Below are 18509 nucleotides of genomic sequence, written 5' to 3'. Positions count from 1 at the left end.
CTACATTTAGAATAGTTATTCCATGTCAGTAAGACACTAACCATTACAGCTTGATTTTAGCTTAATAGAATATGAGTTTCAATCAACAGGAGTATAGGAACAATAGATATAAAACATCACAAATTTCTCATCATAACTGTTCATGTACCATGAAAATGCCATTTAACACTGCTTAAAAGATTTATATAAATCAACTGCCACATAGCCCTATGAATGTGATTCTCATTAGCAAAGTACTCAAAAGTATTTATTTAACCTACCTTCACACAGGTACAATAAAATTGACATTTAGATATGAAAACTAAATAAATTAAACCATTGAAAATATGAAACTCACTATACATACAACCAATAAAGATAATCAAATGACAATTATTCAACTATGATGAAGCATTATATCTTTCTTTTCATAGGAATACATATCTTAAGCATAAGAGAATACATATATATATATATATATATATATATATATATATATATATATATATATATATATATATATGTATATATATGTATGTATAAATATATTATCAAACCTCTCCCAACACTACTTTCCCATGCATGAAATTTTACATTTACATGAATAGGCAAAATATCCCAGTATTTGTCAAACACAACCATGATTCATGATAGCACAATTTGAATAGCCTGCTGGTTCATGTTGTGTGCAAGTGTCCGGAAAGACTCTTGGAACCTGACCTGTTTTTTGGCATAAGACCTACTATTCACCCAATACAAATTTTGTCCTGCACAAAATAGATGGAAGACTTTTTGCAAGAAATAAAAATGAGAGTAGTGATAAGAGACAAACACTCTAATTGGGATGAAGTAATAAGCGGTGTTCCACAAGGAACTGTTCTGGCCCCAATAATGTTTGCTATATATATTAATGATATGGATGAAGAAATTGAAAGTTATATGAGCTTCTTTGCAGATGATGCAAAACTATAAAAAAAAAAGTTAACACTGAAGAAGACTGAGTCACTACAGAGTGATCTCAATAAAGTATGGGAATGGAGTAAGAAGTGGGAGATGGAGTTCAATACTAAGAAGTGTAGTGTAATGGAATTTGGAAAAAGCAAAAAAAGAATAGTAGGATCATATAAATTGGGAGAAGAAGGAATAAAAAAGTAGAAAATGAGAAGGACCTGGGAGTCATTATTATGAATAATATGTCACCTGATAAATATATAAACAATATTTTTGGAGAAACTTATAATTTAATAAGAACAATCAAAGTGGCATTTACAGTCACCGCAAAAAAGATTCGGACCTACCCGGACTGTATATAAAACTGGCAGTCACGTGCAAAGATAACAATAAAAATGGGCATATAATGTATATAAACACTTTCTTTTAATATTTAGTCATGTTCCCCTTGTTCTTGATGACGTCTTGTCGTTGTTTTGGCATGCTGTCACTCAATTTGCCCCGTCTGGGGTATTGGCTGCTTGTTACTGTGGCAAAGTAGCATGCAGTCGATACTTTAGGGTCTATATGGGGCGCCCCTACGGACCAGAGCCACACGTCATTTTGTCTATGATAGAGGAAAACTCTGTTCATAGAGAAATTATGACACTTTTATACTACGACTGTCCCTCCGTTATGCTGTCCCCCAACCCTTGTTGCTATACTGTACCATTTCTCTGAGTATTTTCTTTTTCTGTGGTGGGGGAATTCCCTATGGTGGGGGAAAAGAATACTGCCACCAAGTATTCCCACTTGAATCGTAAGAGGCGAGAAGAAAGGGACGAGGATTGGTACTAGGCATCCTTCTCCTTGTAGCCCCACAGGGGAAATTCCTAAAAGCAAAGGCAGAGGCATAAGAGGGGCTGGAAGGCCTCGGACCAGCACCCTAAAGTTAAGGTCTTTTAATGTGCGTGGATGTGGTACAGATGAGAGTAAAAGGGAAGAGATAGGTAGTATGTTTGTGAGAAGAAAGATGGATGTGTTGGCTTTGAGTGAAACTAAGCTGAAAGGGAAGGGCGATTGTAAGTTTGGGAGTGTAAGTGGGAGGTTATCAGGAGTGAAGAGAGGGCAAGGGAGGGAAGGGGTGGCTATACTAGTAAGTGAAGAGATAGGTAAATGGGTAGTGGAGTGGAAGGAGGTTTCCTCAAGGATAATGTGGATGAAGGTGAAACTGGGAAAGGAGATGTTGGTTTTTGTAAGTGCATATGGGCCTGGCAGTGAGAAGAATGTAGAAGAAAGGGAGGCCTTTTGGATAGATTTAAATGAGTGCATAGAGGGTTTAGGGAGAAGTGTAAATGTAAAAATACTGGGAGACCTTAATGCTAGGGTAGGAAAGGAGCCAATTGATGGAGTGGTTGGGAAATGTGGAGTTCCAGGAAAGAATCATAGTGGAGAGTTGATGGTGGAAATGCGTCTAGAAAGAGAGTTGATGATAGCAAATACAGTGTTTCGGAAGAAAGTCAAGCATAAGTACACATGGGAGAGGGTGGTGGAGGGAAAGGTGGTAGATAGAGCTTTAATGGACTATGTAGTGGTAAATAGGATTATGATAGGAAGAGTTAGGGATGTACATGTGCTAAGGGGAGAGGGTGGGGGAATATCAGATAATTTTCTGGTGGAAGGTAAGTTGAGAGTGGACAGATGGAGGAAGAGGAAAGGGACAAAAGGTAGGGAGGTGCTTAGAGTGAACTCTTTAAACGAAGAGGAAAAGGAGAAGGAGTACAGGAGGAAGCTGAAGGAGGAGTGGGAGGGAGTGAAGGATAGAGTAGAGGTAGGTGTGGAGGAGGAATGGGGATGGTTCAAGGAGGGAGTCACAAAGTGTGCAAAGATGGTGTGTGGAACAAGAAGGTCAGGAGGAAATAGAAGGAAGGGTAGTGAATGGTGGGATGAGGAAATGAAGAAGGTTGTACAAGAGAAGAAGCGAGCTTACACATATTGGTTACAAAATAGGACGAGGGAGTCATATGAGACGTACAGGGAAAAGAAAAGAGAAGTAAAGAAAAAGGTAAAGGAGGCAAAGAGGAGAGCAGATGTAAAATGGGGTAAGAGTATGACAGAAAATTTTGAAAGTAATAAAAAGATGCTTTGGAAAGAAATTAAGAGAGGAAGAGGAGGTGAATCAAGTAGAGAAGAAAAGATAAAAGGTGCAGATGGAGAGATGATAATGGAGGAGAAGGCAGTAAGGGGAAGATGGGCAGAATATTTTAGGGAGTTGCTTAATGTGAAGGAGAATAGGGAGGGAAAGATAGCTGCAGTGGGAAATGCTAAGAAAATGAGAGTGATGAGTGAGGAGAATGGAGGAGAAATAAGAAAGGATGAAGTGAAGGCAGCAGTTAAGATGATGAAAGCAGGTAAGGCACCTGGTCTGGATGGATGCCATGTGGAATGTCTGAAAAAGGGAGGTACAGTGATGGTGGACTGGTTGGTGAGGTTATTTAATATTTGTTGGAGAGAGGGTAGAGTGCCGGAGGACTGGAGGAGTGCCTGTATAGTTCCTCTTTACAAGGGAAAAGGGGACAAGTGTGAATGTAGTAGTTTCAGAGGGATTAGCTTGTTGAGTGTAGTTGGGAAGGCTTATGGGAGGATCTTGATTGAGAGGATTAGGAGAGGAACAGAGGGAGTAATTGGTGAGGAACAGTGTGGATTTAGGACAGGTAGAGGTTGTGTAGATCAGATCTTTGTGGTAAGACAGATATGTGAGAAAGCTATAGGAAAGGGGAAGGATGTTTTCTGGGCCTTTATGGATCTGGAAAAGGCTTACGACAGGGTAGACAGAAAGGCACTGTGGGAGGTTATGCGGATATACGGGATAGGAGGAAAGCTTCTCGGAGCTGTCAAGAGTTTTTATGAGAGTAGTAGAGCTTGTGTCAGGATTAGAAATGGAGAGAGTGAGTGGTTTGAGGTAAAGGTGGGACTTCGTCAAGGATGCGTTATGTCGCCCTGGCTGTTCAACTTATACATGGATGGGGTGGTGTGAGAGGTGAATGCAAGGGTAGTGGGTCAGGGATTGGAGATAGTTAAGGAAAATGGAGAAAAGTGGGAGGTGAGCCAGCTGTTGTTTGCGGACGACACTGCACTTGTGGCAGGATCGGAGGAGGGATTGAAGAAGTTGGTGACAGAGTTTGGGAGAGTGTGTGATAGAAGAAAGCTGAAGATAAATGTGGGTAAAAGTAAGGTGATGAGATGTACAAGGGGTGAAAGTGGCAGTAATCTGGAAGTGAGCATTAAGGGAGAGCAACTGGAGGAAGTGGATAGTTTTAGATACTTGGGTGCAAATGTGGCAGGAAAAGGTGGAGTGAAGGTGGAGGTAGAATGTAGATTGAGAGAAGCGAGTAAATGCCTTGGTTGTTTAAAAAGTGTAATGAGGAATAGAAATTTGGGAATGGATGCTAAGAGGAGACTGTATGAAGGAGTGATTGTGCCAACAGCACTGTATGGAGCAGAAACATGGAACATAAGAGAGGAAGAGAGAAGGAACTTGAATGTGTTTGAGATGAAGTGTCTGAGAAGTATGATTGGAAAGGGAGCTGGGAGATAGGGTTGATGAAAGAATATTAGGATGGTTTGGACACATGGAAAGAATGAGTGAAGAAAGACTAGTAAAGGAGGTATGGAAGGCAGATGTGGAGGGAGTGAACATGAGGGGACGTCCTAGGATGAGATGGATGGATGGGGTGAAGGGGGCTTTGGAGAAGAGGGGAATGTCTGTTGAGGAAGGACGGGAGAGGACAGAAGACAGGGGTGAATGGAGAATGGTTGTATATGGATGATGTTGTGATGCATGAGGTGGAATGGACGGGGGAGTGGGGTGTGAGGTAGTGTGTGTGAGCAAAAATTTTGACGCAGCCCGAAGGGATTTCTCCCCGTCCTCTCCTTTATATGGGGGGATGGAGAGGGGGAGTCGCCGATTTAATGAAGCGGCCTTGCTGTGGATGTGCTGTGTCCTGCGACACTGCTTCTGACCCAGGGTAGTGGACAGGGTGGAGGGATGACCCATCATCTAGGAGGTGCTAAGATGGGAGGGAGGATGGAGGGGTGTGGAGTGTTTTCGGGGATGGAATGGGTGGGAATGATTTTATGCCTTGTCCTTTTTGGCTACCTCCCTGGTAAGGGGGAAAAAGCCTTGGTATATGTATGTATGTATGTAATCCTCTCCCATTTCAGTGCACCACACTTTCTTAATTGCATCAATGAGCTTAGGCAAGGATGACTGTTTGTTTTCTGCAAGTTTGTTTTTCATTACATGCCAACAGTTCTCAATCGGATTGAGATCAGGACTATTTCCTGGCCACTGCAAGACCTGAATATTCTTTTCAGAGAGCCAGTTGGTCACCTTCCTTGCTTTGTGACACGGAGCACTGTCATGCATGAAAATGTTGCTGGCATGAATATTGTAACACTGAAGGAGATGGTCATTTAACACACTAATATACCGGTCACTATTCATCATCATATTCTTTGGCAGGAAATACAGCCCTCCTCGACCGAATGCACCACTAAAACATGCCCAAACCATGAGAGATTCACAGTGCTTCACAGTAGGGGGTGTGTAGGCCACATACTACCAGCCTGCTGTTGACGGGAGTCTGACCTTCACGTGCTGGCTTGGGATGAGTTGAAATGTACTTTCATCAGACCACATGACCTTAGACCACTCTTCTTTCATCCACTTAGCATACTGCTTTGCAAATGCCAGCCTAGCCTTCCACATGCGGTCGGTGAGTAAAGGCTTGCGGGTAGCGGTACGGCTAGGGAGCTTCAGGTCCTTCTGCAGGTGGTGCATTACTGTCCTTACTGAGACATTTTCTAGAAGTTTCGGTTGACTTTCCTTTAGTTGTGCAGCAGTAACCCTTGGATTTTTCCTTACTTCCCTTTTTAGAAGGTTGTCAGTTGCCTTTGAAGTCTTTCGAGGGCGTCCAGGGATGGGTTTGTGCTCAGGACAAACGTCAGGTGGGAGGCCGCGAGCTACCGCCAGCAACGCCATCACCGTAGACTTGGCCCGGCCAGAACGCCTGACGATCTCTTTAATTGGCACATTTTCCTGTCTCCAGGCCAAAATCCTAGCTTTCTCCTCTTGGGATAAATATTTGTGAACCATGTTTAAAGCATTGGAGGCAAATCATAGGCCAGAAAAGCTGTAGCTCCAAAATCCTGGACACAATGGTCAGGAGCAAACCTCTACAGCATCCCCCCTCAGCCTCTCAAACAACACTGAGTGGCCAAGCAGTCCGCCATGTGGTCCACAGACTCACTGAGAAAAATGACAGATGTCGCCAGTGACAGCAACTGACTGTATAGCCTACTCATCACAAATAACATATGTACCTCGGTTCCATACCATTTTACCGGGTAGGTCCGAGTCTTTTTTGCGGTGACTGTATATACCTGGATGATGAAATGGTGAAGAAAATACTAATCACTTTGATAAGACCAAGATTGGAATATGCAGCAACGATGTGGTCACCAAGTACAAAAAAATGTATAACAAAACTTGAAAGAATACAAAGAGTAATTACAAAATTGGCACCAACACTCTCAAAACTATCATATGAAGAGAGACTAGCAAAACTTGAGCTACAGACATTGGAGCAAAGAAGAGAGAGAGGAGATTTTATAACTATTTACAGAATCATGAAAGGAATAGAAACTATTGATAGAAAGGATCTAATAAAATGGGATGATAGAAATACAAGAGGACATGGAAAGAAAATCAAGAAAGACAGCTATAGAAGAGATCTGAAAAAGAACAGCTTTCCTCACAGAGTAATAGACATTTGGAACAAGTTAGATGAGAAAGTGGTGTGTGCAAAAACAATACATGAATTTAAAAACAGTTTAGATAAAATGAGATATGAAGACGGGACACCATGAGCATAGCTCCCCTTCCTGTAAAATACAACTAGGTAAATACAATGGGCTAAGGAACCTAACACTCACATTGGGCAAAGTCTGTGTATATACATACATACATACATACGCAGTATTGATAGAGAGGATCTAATAAAATGGGATGATAGAAATACAAGAGGACACGGAAAGAAAATCAAGAAAGACAGTTATAGAAGATATCTGAAAAAGAACAGCTTTCCCCACATAGTAATAGACATTTGTAACAAGTTAGATGAGAAAGTGGTGTGTGCAAAAACAATACATGAATTTAAAAAAAGTTTAGATAAAATGAGATATGAAGATGGGACACCACGAGGATAGCTCCCCTTCCCGTAAAATACAACTAGGTAAATACAGGTAAGTCTCGTGTACTTAATTTTGTGGGAAGAGAGCTATATTTGTAGTGACCCACTACTGTATCTTTTCGCATCCAGTTTTTTCTTAAAGTCATGTATAGTTTTAGGACTCACTGTTTTCTCATTCAGTTTGTTCCAGATATCTAACATTGTGTGTGAAGCTATTCTTTCTCAGATCTCTTCTATAACTGTCCTCCTTATGTTTCTTCTTGTGTCCTCTTGTATTTCTTCTGTCCTATTTTAGTAGGTCATCCCTATCAAGAATTTCCATCCCTTTCATAATTTTGTAAATTGTTAGCAAATCACCTCTTTCTCTTCTTTGTTCTAGGGTTGTTGTTGTTGTTGTCGTTCCCTAGACTGTCTGTCCGAGCAGTCCCGTCTCCCCAAGGAATGCCACAGCCGAAACTGGGTTTTCCCACAAATCCTTTATAGAGTGTATGTTGTGTTGTTTGCGTGCATGATTGTGTATAATGCAGTCTTCCATTATGTGTTGTATGGTATGGGGTGAAGTGTTACACCCTGGGCAGCTGTTCACAATGCGGTCATCCAGCCTCTTCTGGTAGCTTAGAAGTGCTGGGTGGTGGACGCACCGCAGTCTGGCCAGATGGACTCTGTCCTTTCGTGGGAGAGAGGATTCAGAAGGGTGGATATAAGGGGGTCTGGCATGCAGCAGTGTGTTGTCTTTCAGTGTGATAATGGAGCGGTGAGTGATATGATTATGAATATGTTTCCGGAGGCTGGTATTTGGTGGTTGTGGAGGAAGAGAAGAGAGTATCTGTGTGTAATACAGGTCTTTGGGTGTTGTTTTAATGTTTCTTGGTGTGTGTGGGTGTTCTGCTATGTAGTGTAGCAGGTGTGATGTGTTTGTGGTGGCTGCAGCAAGTGTTTGTGTGCCTCTCATGTCGAGGTGGTCCTTGAGTTTGAGGACTCTTGTTTCATGGTGTAAATGGTCTGTAGGTGTTGTATTTGTGCAGCCTGTAATTGTTTTTAGGGCTTTGTTTTGTATGATTTGAAGGGTGTTATGGTGTGTCTCACTGAGATTAGGAGCCCATGCAGGACTCGCATAATTCATCACTGAGCGTATGCATCGTTTGTATATTGTTGTATTAGTTTCTTTGTTTTGTCCAAATGTTGTTCCAGTGATTGACTTAAGTGCGTTAAGTCTAGGTGTGCATTTGTTTTTTATGTTTGTGATGTGTTGTTTGAAAGACATGGATGTATTGTATGTTACACCAAGAATTTTCGGTGTGTTTGTGTGTGGTATTAGAGTGTTGTTGATGTAGAGATGAGGTATGTATTTGTGTTCTTTTGTCCAGTTGGTGAGAAGTGTTGCTGTAGATTTGGTTGGAGCTATTTTGAGTCTGTTTGTGATGAACCATGTGTTGAGTGTATCAAAGTACGGCTGGATTATTTCTGCAGCTTTGTCTATGTTACGATGTGTGCATGTGATTGTTATGTCGTCTATGTAGGAAGAGATTTGTATTTCTGAGGTGTCTGGTGTGGGTAAGTCATGCATGTATAGATTAAAGAGTGTGGGGGATAGAACAGAGCCCTGTGGTACTCCATTCTTAATGTTTCTGATGTGCGATGATTGGCCATTATATGACACATAAGCATTCCTACCTGTTATATATCTTATTTGTTAGGTTGTGGCAAGGGATAGCATCAAAAGCTTTACTAATGTCTAATGTTATAAGAAGTGTTCTGTGGTGGGGCCTATCTGAATTGATGCCATCTAAAATTCTTTGTGTGAGGTTTATCAGAAGAGTGTTTGTGGAGTGTAGTGGCCTAAAACCGTGTTGTGAGTCAGCAAGGGGAATATATGGTGTGACAAGTTTAAGTATTAGGCGTTCAATGGTTTTAGAGTAGGTGCAGAGAAGTGTGATTGGGCGGTGCGATGTTGGGATTGTTGGGTCTTTGTTTGGTTTTGGAATGGTGATTATTTTACCATGCTTCCAGATGTCGGGTATAGTGTTGTGTGAATAGCTGTAGTTTGCAATGTTTGTGAGTGCGTGTATACCTTGTGGTCCAATGTGTTTTAGGTGGATGTTACTTATGTTATCAGGGCTACAGGCAGATGAGTGCTTGAGATTATGTACTATGTGTTTTGTCTGACTGTCTATGAAGGGTGTATAGTCTGAGTCTGTGGGAAAGTCTTTCTTACGTCGAATAGTGCGTCAGTCGTCAGGGTGAGAAGTGAGATGGCTTGTCTGTGCAAAATGATTTATGAGTGTGTTTGCTTGTTGTCTGTTTGAGGGTAGATTGTTTGTTATTGTGATTATTGCTGCATGAGAGCATGTTGTGTTACTGTTGGATTGTGTAATGCTGTTGAGTGTTTTGTACAATTTGCTGGTGTTTGTTTTGTGATCAAGTGTATTGATAAAGTTTTGCCAATTTTGTGTTTTTTGTTCGTGTATTTTATTGGCAATCACAGTGTTTAGTGTTTGTATTTGGTCTGCTATGTTTTGAGGGATAGATGTGGGGGTATTGTGTTTAAGTGTGTCTCGTTGTCTGATGAGGCCTTGGATTTCTGGTGTGAAGTTGGGGTTGTGTGATTTTCTGTTGCCTCTAGGGATGTATCTCTTGTCTGCATTTTGTATGATTGTATTAAAAGTGTGCACAGCATTGTTTATGTTTGTGATTGGTGTACTGTTAAGTGTTTCAAAATGTTGTTCTGTTATTCTAGGGTTGGTAAATTTAGTTTATCCAATCTTTGTTCGTATGTCAAATTGCAAATTGTTGGTGCCATCTTTGTCGTTGCTCTTTGAATTTTTTCTAGTTTATGTTTGTTTGTGTTTTTTGTTTTGTTTTTGTACTAGATGTCCATAGTGGTGCTGCATATTCCAATTTTGGTCTTATAAGTGTAACTAGTACTTTCTTTACCATTTCTTCATCCATGTAGTCAAAGGCTATTTTCAATTATCTTGATAAATTAAAAGTTTCTCCAACTAATTTGTTGACATGTTTGTCTGGTGTCATCTCATTTGAGATAGTTACTCCTAGGTCCCTTTCTGAGCTTACTTTTTTACTTCCTTTATACCAATTTTATATTGACCCAAGATTCTATTTTTACCTTTTCCAAATTCCATTATACTACATTTCTTAATGTTGAAGTTCACTTCACTCTTCTGACTCCATTTCCAGACTTTGTCCTCCAGGTCTTCTTGAAAAGATTAGCAGTCTTCCTCTGTACTTTCGCTCTTTTATAGTTTTGCATCATCTGCAAAGAAGTTCATATAACATTCCACACCTTCATCCATATCATTTATATAAATAGCAAACATTATTGGAGCCAATACAGAGCCTTGGGGGACTCCACTTATCATATCTTCCCAATTTGAGTTCTTGTCTCTAAGTACCACCCTCATTTTTCTTCCATTCAAGAAATCTTTCATCCATTCCAATAATTTTCCTTGTGTTGGCATGGTGTATATATATATATATATATATATATATATATATATATATAGATATATATATATATATATATATATATATATATATATTTATTGTATTACAGTATTTATATTATGCTATTGTGTATTTGCGTTAGGTATTATAAAATATATATTGCAATTAAGTAAGATATCGCAGATGCGATGTGCGCCGTTTGTTCTTGGCGCGAAATGAGAGAGCATGGCTGCACTTTCCAAGCAGCCTTGAAAACAGTTGCACACATTTTGTGATCGTGCCATTTTTTTTGTGTGTCTAAATATAGCATTGTATCTTTAAATTTTTTGCGTATTCTTTTGCCACCCAGTACATTAAATGGTGGCAGCGGTTTTACATTTCATGTTTGACTTATATTCTATGCAGAACTCGAATTGTGTGACATTTGAAAATTGCCGGCCGGTGATACTGTTGTGGCGATCTGTTTTTTTTTTTTTTTTCATTTTTCCTTCCAGCCCAGGTATTTTTTTTCAGTGAACTTAATTAATATATTAGACGTGATAGTGCTCAGGACACAGTGACTTAAGTTAGTATTTCGGCGCAGGAACATTTTTCTTAGAGTGCGCCAGGTGATTTTTTTGTTCCCGCTCTTCCCGGTGGCATCATCGTCGTCTGCCCTTGTCACTGGATCGCCTTGTGTTCCTGTGTGTGTTCTCAGCTGTAATTTGGGCCTGGATGGTGGAGGATTTTGGACAGAAATATTTGTGCAGTGTATTTTTCATTGTCAACAAGTGGTCGTCGTCCGCTGAAATCTCGGGTGGCGTCCCCAGCCGGCCTTGTTTTTCGTAAGTGTGCTCTGCGCCACAGAATTTGGCTACCTTGTACTTTGTTACCAGTTTTATATGATTTTTGCCTTCGGCATACTTGTATTGTCATTGTTTTTAGACTTTGTGCATATATTGTGAATAAGAAAATAATTTTTTTTTATCCCGCAGTGAGTCTAGTGTCCATTTACGTAAGTAGTGCATTATACATTTTTACGTAATTTTGCTAATTATGGTCTTCCTGTAATTTTTTTCTTCATTATTGATATATGTATTGCATTGTTTCTGTGTTGCAATGCTTCTGTTTGTATAAATTATATAATTTTCTTAAGTTCGTGTCCCATGTCCATGTGATTTCTCTATACAGGTAGTCGTCGACTTACGACCTATGCGACTTACGACTGATCGACTTTACGACCACGAGATGGTGCAATAATATCTAACATTTAATAGAGTAATAGAATTGCAATGTTATGCCTGGCAGTGCAGTACATTACTCCGCACGCTGCGAGACGCGAGTACGATAGTTTTCGCAGGCTGCCAGCAGCGTCAGCATCCCAGCCAGCTAAATATTCTTTCATTTTGTTTGTTTGAAGTAAAATGTTTCCTAATTTTGCATTGCATTTTGTATTTTTGTATGTTTTGCAATTAATAAAATATAACAAACTTTTTATGCCTGGGCTAGTTTGTTGTCGATAATAATATGTTCGGTACAGTACTTAAACAAAAAGAATGTGTTTTGTTGAAATAATAAAAAATCCTAATTTTGCCTTACATTTTGTATTTTTATGTTTTGCAATTAATAAAATGTAACAGTATTTTTTTATGCCTAGTCTGTTGTCGATGACAAAATGTTCGGCACAGCATTTTGTATTTTTATGTTTTGCGATTAATAAAATGTAACAGTAAACTTTGTTTATGCCTAGTCTGTTGTCGATAACAATATTTTCGGTACAGTACGTAAACGAAAAGAATGTGTTTCGAAATATTTTTTTCCTAATTTTGCTTTACAATGATTTTAATGTAACCAACAAAAAAGGATTTGTAGGTCAAAGATGACAGGACTTTATTCAGTATGCGTAGGCCTAGGCTACGTTTCCTAACGAAAATGATAAAAAGTTAATGAATATTAAACAACGTAGCTCAAAGATAATAAGATTTTATTCAGTATGCATACGTTTCCTAAAGAAAGTCTGATGGTAAAATAATACAAAGGTTAACAAATACAGTATTAAATATCATAGGTCAAAGATGATAGGATTTTATTCAATATGCTTAGGCCTAGGCTACGTTTCCCAAAGAAAATCAGATGAAATTATAAAAAGGTTAAAAATACTATACAACATAGTTCAAAGATGCTAAGATTATTTCAGTATGCTAAATATACAATATATATATATATATATATATATATATATATATATATATATATATATATATATATATTATATAAAGGGTAATATATACTGTATATATACAGTATATGGACCGACTTAGGTCCAGATCGACTTACGACCTGTCTGTCGGAACCGAACTCTGTCGTAAGTCGACGACTACCTGTATTATAATTATTATTTTTTTTTTTTACATTATTTCATGCTTATGCTAGTGTGTTGTACTTGCTTGGTGTCAGTGTTTTCGTATGCTTTTACGAAGTGGGTTAAGGTTGTCATCTCCTATCATGTCTAAGTCTAAGAGGCCTTCGTTTACCAGTCCACTAAGCTCATCTGAGACAATGGCTCACAAGTTGACGTTGCTCCATCAAAACCCGTCGGTGGTGCAATTTTCTGGTCAAGATCCTCATTATAGGGTGGCTGATTTTATCCGCCAATGTGAGGACACCATTGTCCAGTCCAATGTTTTGACGGGGCCTGAAAAGATCTCCCTTGTGAGGTCCCAGATTGTGCCAAATTCTCTACCATCGGAGTTACTTTCGGCGTCGTGTTTAGATCCTAAATCTCTGGACTATAACTATGACACCTTTAGGTCTAACTTCCTTAAACTTTTTTCAGATACTCCTGGTGGTGGTGCGTTCCATTGGTGCTTCAAACTGGCTGATACTCTTGTATCCCGACTGGGCACTCTTGATTATAGATGGGCGCAAGCTCAGGGCAGTATCCTTGCTGTTGATGCTTTAGAGTCACTTTCACAGTCAGATTGGGTAGATAATGGTAACATCACTGTAGATAGATTTCGTCTTATATTGGAATTTGTGTTTTACATCCTTTTTTTGGTGCCTTCTGAGAGAAGAGCAGCATATTCTCTCATTTATAAGCCTGATGAGACTCTATTGTCTTTTGCGTCACAACTTTCTCGTAAACTAGGGGAAGTACCGTCTAGTTCCTTATGTATTAGCAATGCTCATCAACATGGTCATGTCCCTTGTTCACCTCAGTTCTCTCAGTCTACAGTTCCTACTCATAGTTCCCCTCAATCTACAGTTACCCCCCCTCCCCTGTTATGTACCTTTTGTAACAGATCTGGTCATTCGAGCGACTTTTGTTACCGCCGTAGGCGCCAGGTACACAACTCAAGACTGTCCCCTGTTCGCAGGAGTGTACCTACTATTTCTTCTAATCTGTCGCATGACCTTTCCAGAGCAGAACCTCCACGTAGACTCAGTTATTGCCATATCCATGGTCATTGTAAACATTCGACTGATCAATGTTTCAATGTTTTGAAACTTAGGGATGAGACTTCTCACCAGCCTCGTCAATCCCATTTTCCCCAGCGCTTGTTTCCCAACCCAAAGAGTTGACCAGCAATGTTCGGTCTCAAATAATTCCTTTTGTGGCTGTTGAGTCTTCTCAGTTACCTTTCAATTTCTTACTAGGGATACGCCTCTTTCTGTCACTGTAAATACTGGTGCAGAATGTAGTCTGTTAAGTAGAAAGGCTTACTTTGCTCTACGGGAATTGTATAATCTCCCTTTATCTCCCTTTTGTAATAATTTGCATTCTGTGCAAGGTTCTCCTTGCTTGTTCTTGGATCTGTTTGTCTTCCCTTACAGTTTCCCTCGCATGCTACAGTCTTCAATGTCACTGTTGCTGTTGTCTTGGCATTGCCCTTAAGTGTGATTATCTCTTGGGTATTGATGCTCTTACAGCTCATAGCATAGATATTTCTCCTAGTCGCCGTGTAGTGACTTTCTGCAATTTTGATATCTCTGCTTCGGATAGGCCAGTTTCTGTTTGTGATTCTCCTGTGCTTGCTCAGTCTGCACATGTGCCTGTCCCAACTTCTAAGCGCTCTACCCCTGTTGCTCATTGTGCTGCTGTTACCATGATTCATAACTTTTCCCTGCAGGATCTGGCCAAAGCTCAGCGTGAAGACCCTGTTTGGTCTGCTGTCATTTATGCTTTGGAGTCTGGTGATGATTCCACCTTACCAGCTTTACCAGTACCTCTGTACCAATTTTCCCTGCAGGACGAGGTTCTCATTCGTAATGTGGAAGTGTTTGAGCAGGATGTGGCACAGCTAGTGATCCCTGAGTCTCTAGTTCCCGTTGTTTTGTCCCTTGCTCATGATGCCCCTCAGGCTAGTCACCCAGGTCGTGACAAAACTCTGGCTATGGCACGGAAGAAGTATTATTGGCCTAAAATGCGACTAGACATTACCTCTCATGTAGTCCGGTGTAGTTCTTGTGCCCAGAACAAAGGTTCTACGAGCACTGCTCCCATCTTAGAGTACCCTACTCCTTCTTACCCTTTTCAGACTGTGGCTATAGACCTTTTTCAACTTTAGTCGTTTTGTGGTCTTAGCTCCCTTACGTAACAAATCTGCACCAGTTGTAGTACATGCTTTAGTTTCCCATGTGTTGTGTCCATACACCACTCCTTTGGTGCTCCTTAGTGATAATGGGACTGAATTTAAGAACGAGGTTTTGGCAGGTATTTGTGAACGTTATGGTATCAAACAGACATTCGTGACTGCTTATCATCCAGCATCCAATGGTCTTGTGGAGAGGACAAACAGGAAAATTTTAGAGATCCTACATCACCTTGCTAGTAATTTTCATGAGTCTTGGGAGGATTGGCTTCCCCATGTTAGTGCTTGTATCAATAGCACCATTAATGTTTCCACGGGCAAAACGCCTCATTATGTTATCTTTGGAATTGAGAAACGGCTCCCATATGATGTGCTTGACAGCCCTGCTTGTCCCCTCTACAATGTAGATGACTATAGTAAACTACAGAGTCATGTGCTGCATGACATTTATACTTCTGTTAGAGATAAACTGGTTTTTTCAAAGGCCGACATGTTGAAACAACAATATGCTCATGCAACACCTGTGCCCATCAGTGTGGGTGATCATGTTTTCAAAAGCATGCCTGATTGCGAGTCAAAATTAAATTGTAAATTTTATGGGCCCCCTTTTGGTGACTGAACGCCTACATCCTAACAAGTTCAGGATTTTTGACCCCTCTACAGGCCTTAGCGAGATTGCACACACTGATAGGCTCAAGAAGACTCAAGTGCCTATCCCAACCTTTACCCGGCCACCTCCTGGGCCCCCAGCAAGAACTTTGCCTTGTTTAGCTATCCCTCATTGTTATGACCTTAGGTCAAGGGGTCCTGTAATTACCTGAATTTCCATTGTGTAGTGTTATGTGCTCTTGTGATGTTTCCCATTTCTGTATTCTTGTGATGTTTCCCATTTGTGTTGTCTTGTATTGTATTTTGTCGTGTTTAGATGTTAAGTATCATGTCCTGGATGTCCAGCAATTGCTCTATTTGTCTTTTGGTTTACTGGCACCAGTCTTATGTTCCTTTTTGTGTTTGTATATGTTGTCTTTGTGTACTCATTTCTGTATGTGTTTGTTTAATGTATTTGGGTGTGCTTTTAAATCCATTTGTCCAACACTTCTGTCTGCCACTGTTGTGTGTGTGGTTTGTGTGGCTTATCTCTGTATCATTTAGATTCTCTTTGCCTCGGTCAGTTTTTTTTCTTGTTTGCTTGGTGTGGGCACCGAGTGGCGTGGGCCGAGCGATGTGTTGGCACGGTGTATATATATATATTTATTGTATTACAGTATTTATATTATGCTATTGTGTATTTGTGTTAGGTATTATAAAATGTATTTTGTAATTAAGTAAGATATTGCAGATGCAATGTGCGCCGTTTGTTCTTGGCGCGAAATGAGAGAGCGTGGTTGCAGTTTCCAAGCAGCCTTGAAAACAGTTGCACGCATTTTGTGTTCATGCCATTTTTTTTGTGTGTCTAAATATAGCATTGTATCTTTAAATTGTTTTGTGTATTCTTTTGCCACCCAGTACATCCTTGTATTCCACCTATTATTTCAATTTTTCTTAGTAGGTTTTTGTGTGGTATTTTGTCAAAAACCTTTTGTAAGTCCAAGAAAGCACAATCTGCCCATCCATCTCTTTCTTGTATTATTTCTATTAATCTTGAGTAAAAGCATATTAAGTTTGTAGTACATAATCTTCCACTTCTAAAAAAACAAATTGTTTAGGATTTAGTGTTTTGTTCTCTTCCAAGTGTTTAATCCACTTATTTTTAATAACTCTTTAGCATATTTTTACTACTATGCTTGTTGGATTTTCTTTGTCTCCTCCTCTGTATATTGGTACAATATTTGCATTTTTCCAATATTGTGGTACTTTTCCTTCTTTCAGTGAGAAGTCAATTATCTTGTGTATTTTGTCTGTTAGTTCATCTATACATTCTTTCAATCTCCATTTTGCAATTCCATCAGGCCTGTATGACTTTCTGATGTCAAGGTTCTTTATTTGGTCCCATATTTCTTTCCATGTCACTATTATTACTTTCATTTCGGGGGATCTTTCTCGCTGTCCTTCATCCCAAATTTATGAGCTTTCAATTGTAAAGACAGACCTAAAATGCCTGGTCATTACTTCAGCCATTTCTATTTCTACATCTTCTATATATTCTTTATTTCCTTTATGCAGTTTCACTATTTTGTGTTTGTCTTTTAGTTCCATTTCTATTTCTACATCTTCTATATATTCTTTATTTCCTTCATGCAGTTTCACTATTTTGTGTTTGTCTTTTAGTTTGTCATTTACATATCTGTAAATATTCATTTCTCAGTTTGATGTATGTTTGCCATTTGGTCACTTTTTTGTATTTTTTCCATCTTTTCCAGGCTTTGTCTCTTCTATCTATAGCATCACTACACTTTTTGTTATACCAACACTTTATGTAAACCTTTTTTGTTTCTTCTTAGGTACATATTTATCTGTTCCCTCCTTGTATTTTTCTTTCAATATGTTCCATTTCTCTTCCATCTTTGTTTCTTCATTTGAAAATTTTTGCCAGTTAGAGTTTTGAAAAAATTGTCTAAATTTTACAAAGTACATTTTGTTCTACATAAATTTTCCTTCTCTATGTTTCTCATTTCTTCTCACATCATTTTGTTCTTTAAGTTGAAACTCTATTAGTATGTGGCCATTCTTCCCAATTGGTGTCTTGTAATTCATTGTGTCCATGATTTCAGGCTCAGATGTGAACATCAAATCTAGTCTCAATGGTTCTTTGTTGTTTCTATATCTGGTATTTTCCTTGACCCATTGAGTTAATGTATAATCAATGGTCATATCCAGTAGAATGTTGCCCCAGAGTTCCTCTCCACCTTTTGTCGTTTCTTCCCAATTAATTTCCTTTGCGCTAAAGTCACCCATGATTTTATGTTTCCTCCATCTATCAGTAACTCAGATAATTCATTCCTTGTGTCTTCCAGTAATTTGGAATGATCACTGTCAGACCAAGCCTTTGTTTTTGGGGGCACATATACTACTATAAATTTTCTACTTTTCATAATACTATTTTCAACTTTAATTGTGATCATTTCCACATTATCTTTTCCTTCTGTTATCTTTATCACATTTAAGCCCTTTCTAGTCAATAACATGACTCCTCCCCCCTGTTTATCTGTTCTATTTTTCACCCAATGGTTGTATGGACCTTGTCCCACCATACTTGACTATATAGGACCTTTCAATTTTGTCTCCACTATTTCCATTATGTCTGGTTTCTCTATTAACAAACAGTCATTTAGTTCATTTATTCCAGAAATCATACTGTCCATGTTTGTGTATG

General features: G+C 39.3%; 1 protein-coding gene across 10 annotated transcripts in view; it reads right to left on the bottom strand.

The window, feature by feature from the left end:
* The window catches only part of LOC143033486 (protein FAM135A), a 1114982-nt gene that overhangs the window by 713588 nt on the left and 382885 nt on the right, over positions 1–18509 (bottom strand). Inside the window, exon 1 of one of the 10 annotated variants that reach the window (XM_076198984.1) lies at positions 10288–10623. The exons of the other annotated variants lie outside the window; for them this stretch is intronic. The gene's annotated coding sequence lies outside the window, so the exon portion shown is untranslated. Of the gene's footprint in view, positions 1–10287; positions 10624–18509 lie in introns of those variants that run through there. 10 annotated transcript variants of the gene reach the window in all.

This window comes from Oratosquilla oratoria, chromosome 15 (assembly GCF_046742065.1).
Source record: "Oratosquilla oratoria isolate Oo_2021 chromosome 15, ASM4674206v1, whole genome shotgun sequence".
NCBI lineage: Eukaryota > Metazoa > Arthropoda > Malacostraca > Stomatopoda > Squillidae > Oratosquilla > Oratosquilla oratoria.
The sequence above is the reverse complement of the archived record's forward strand: the minus strand, read 5'-3'. Positions and strand labels throughout refer to the sequence as shown.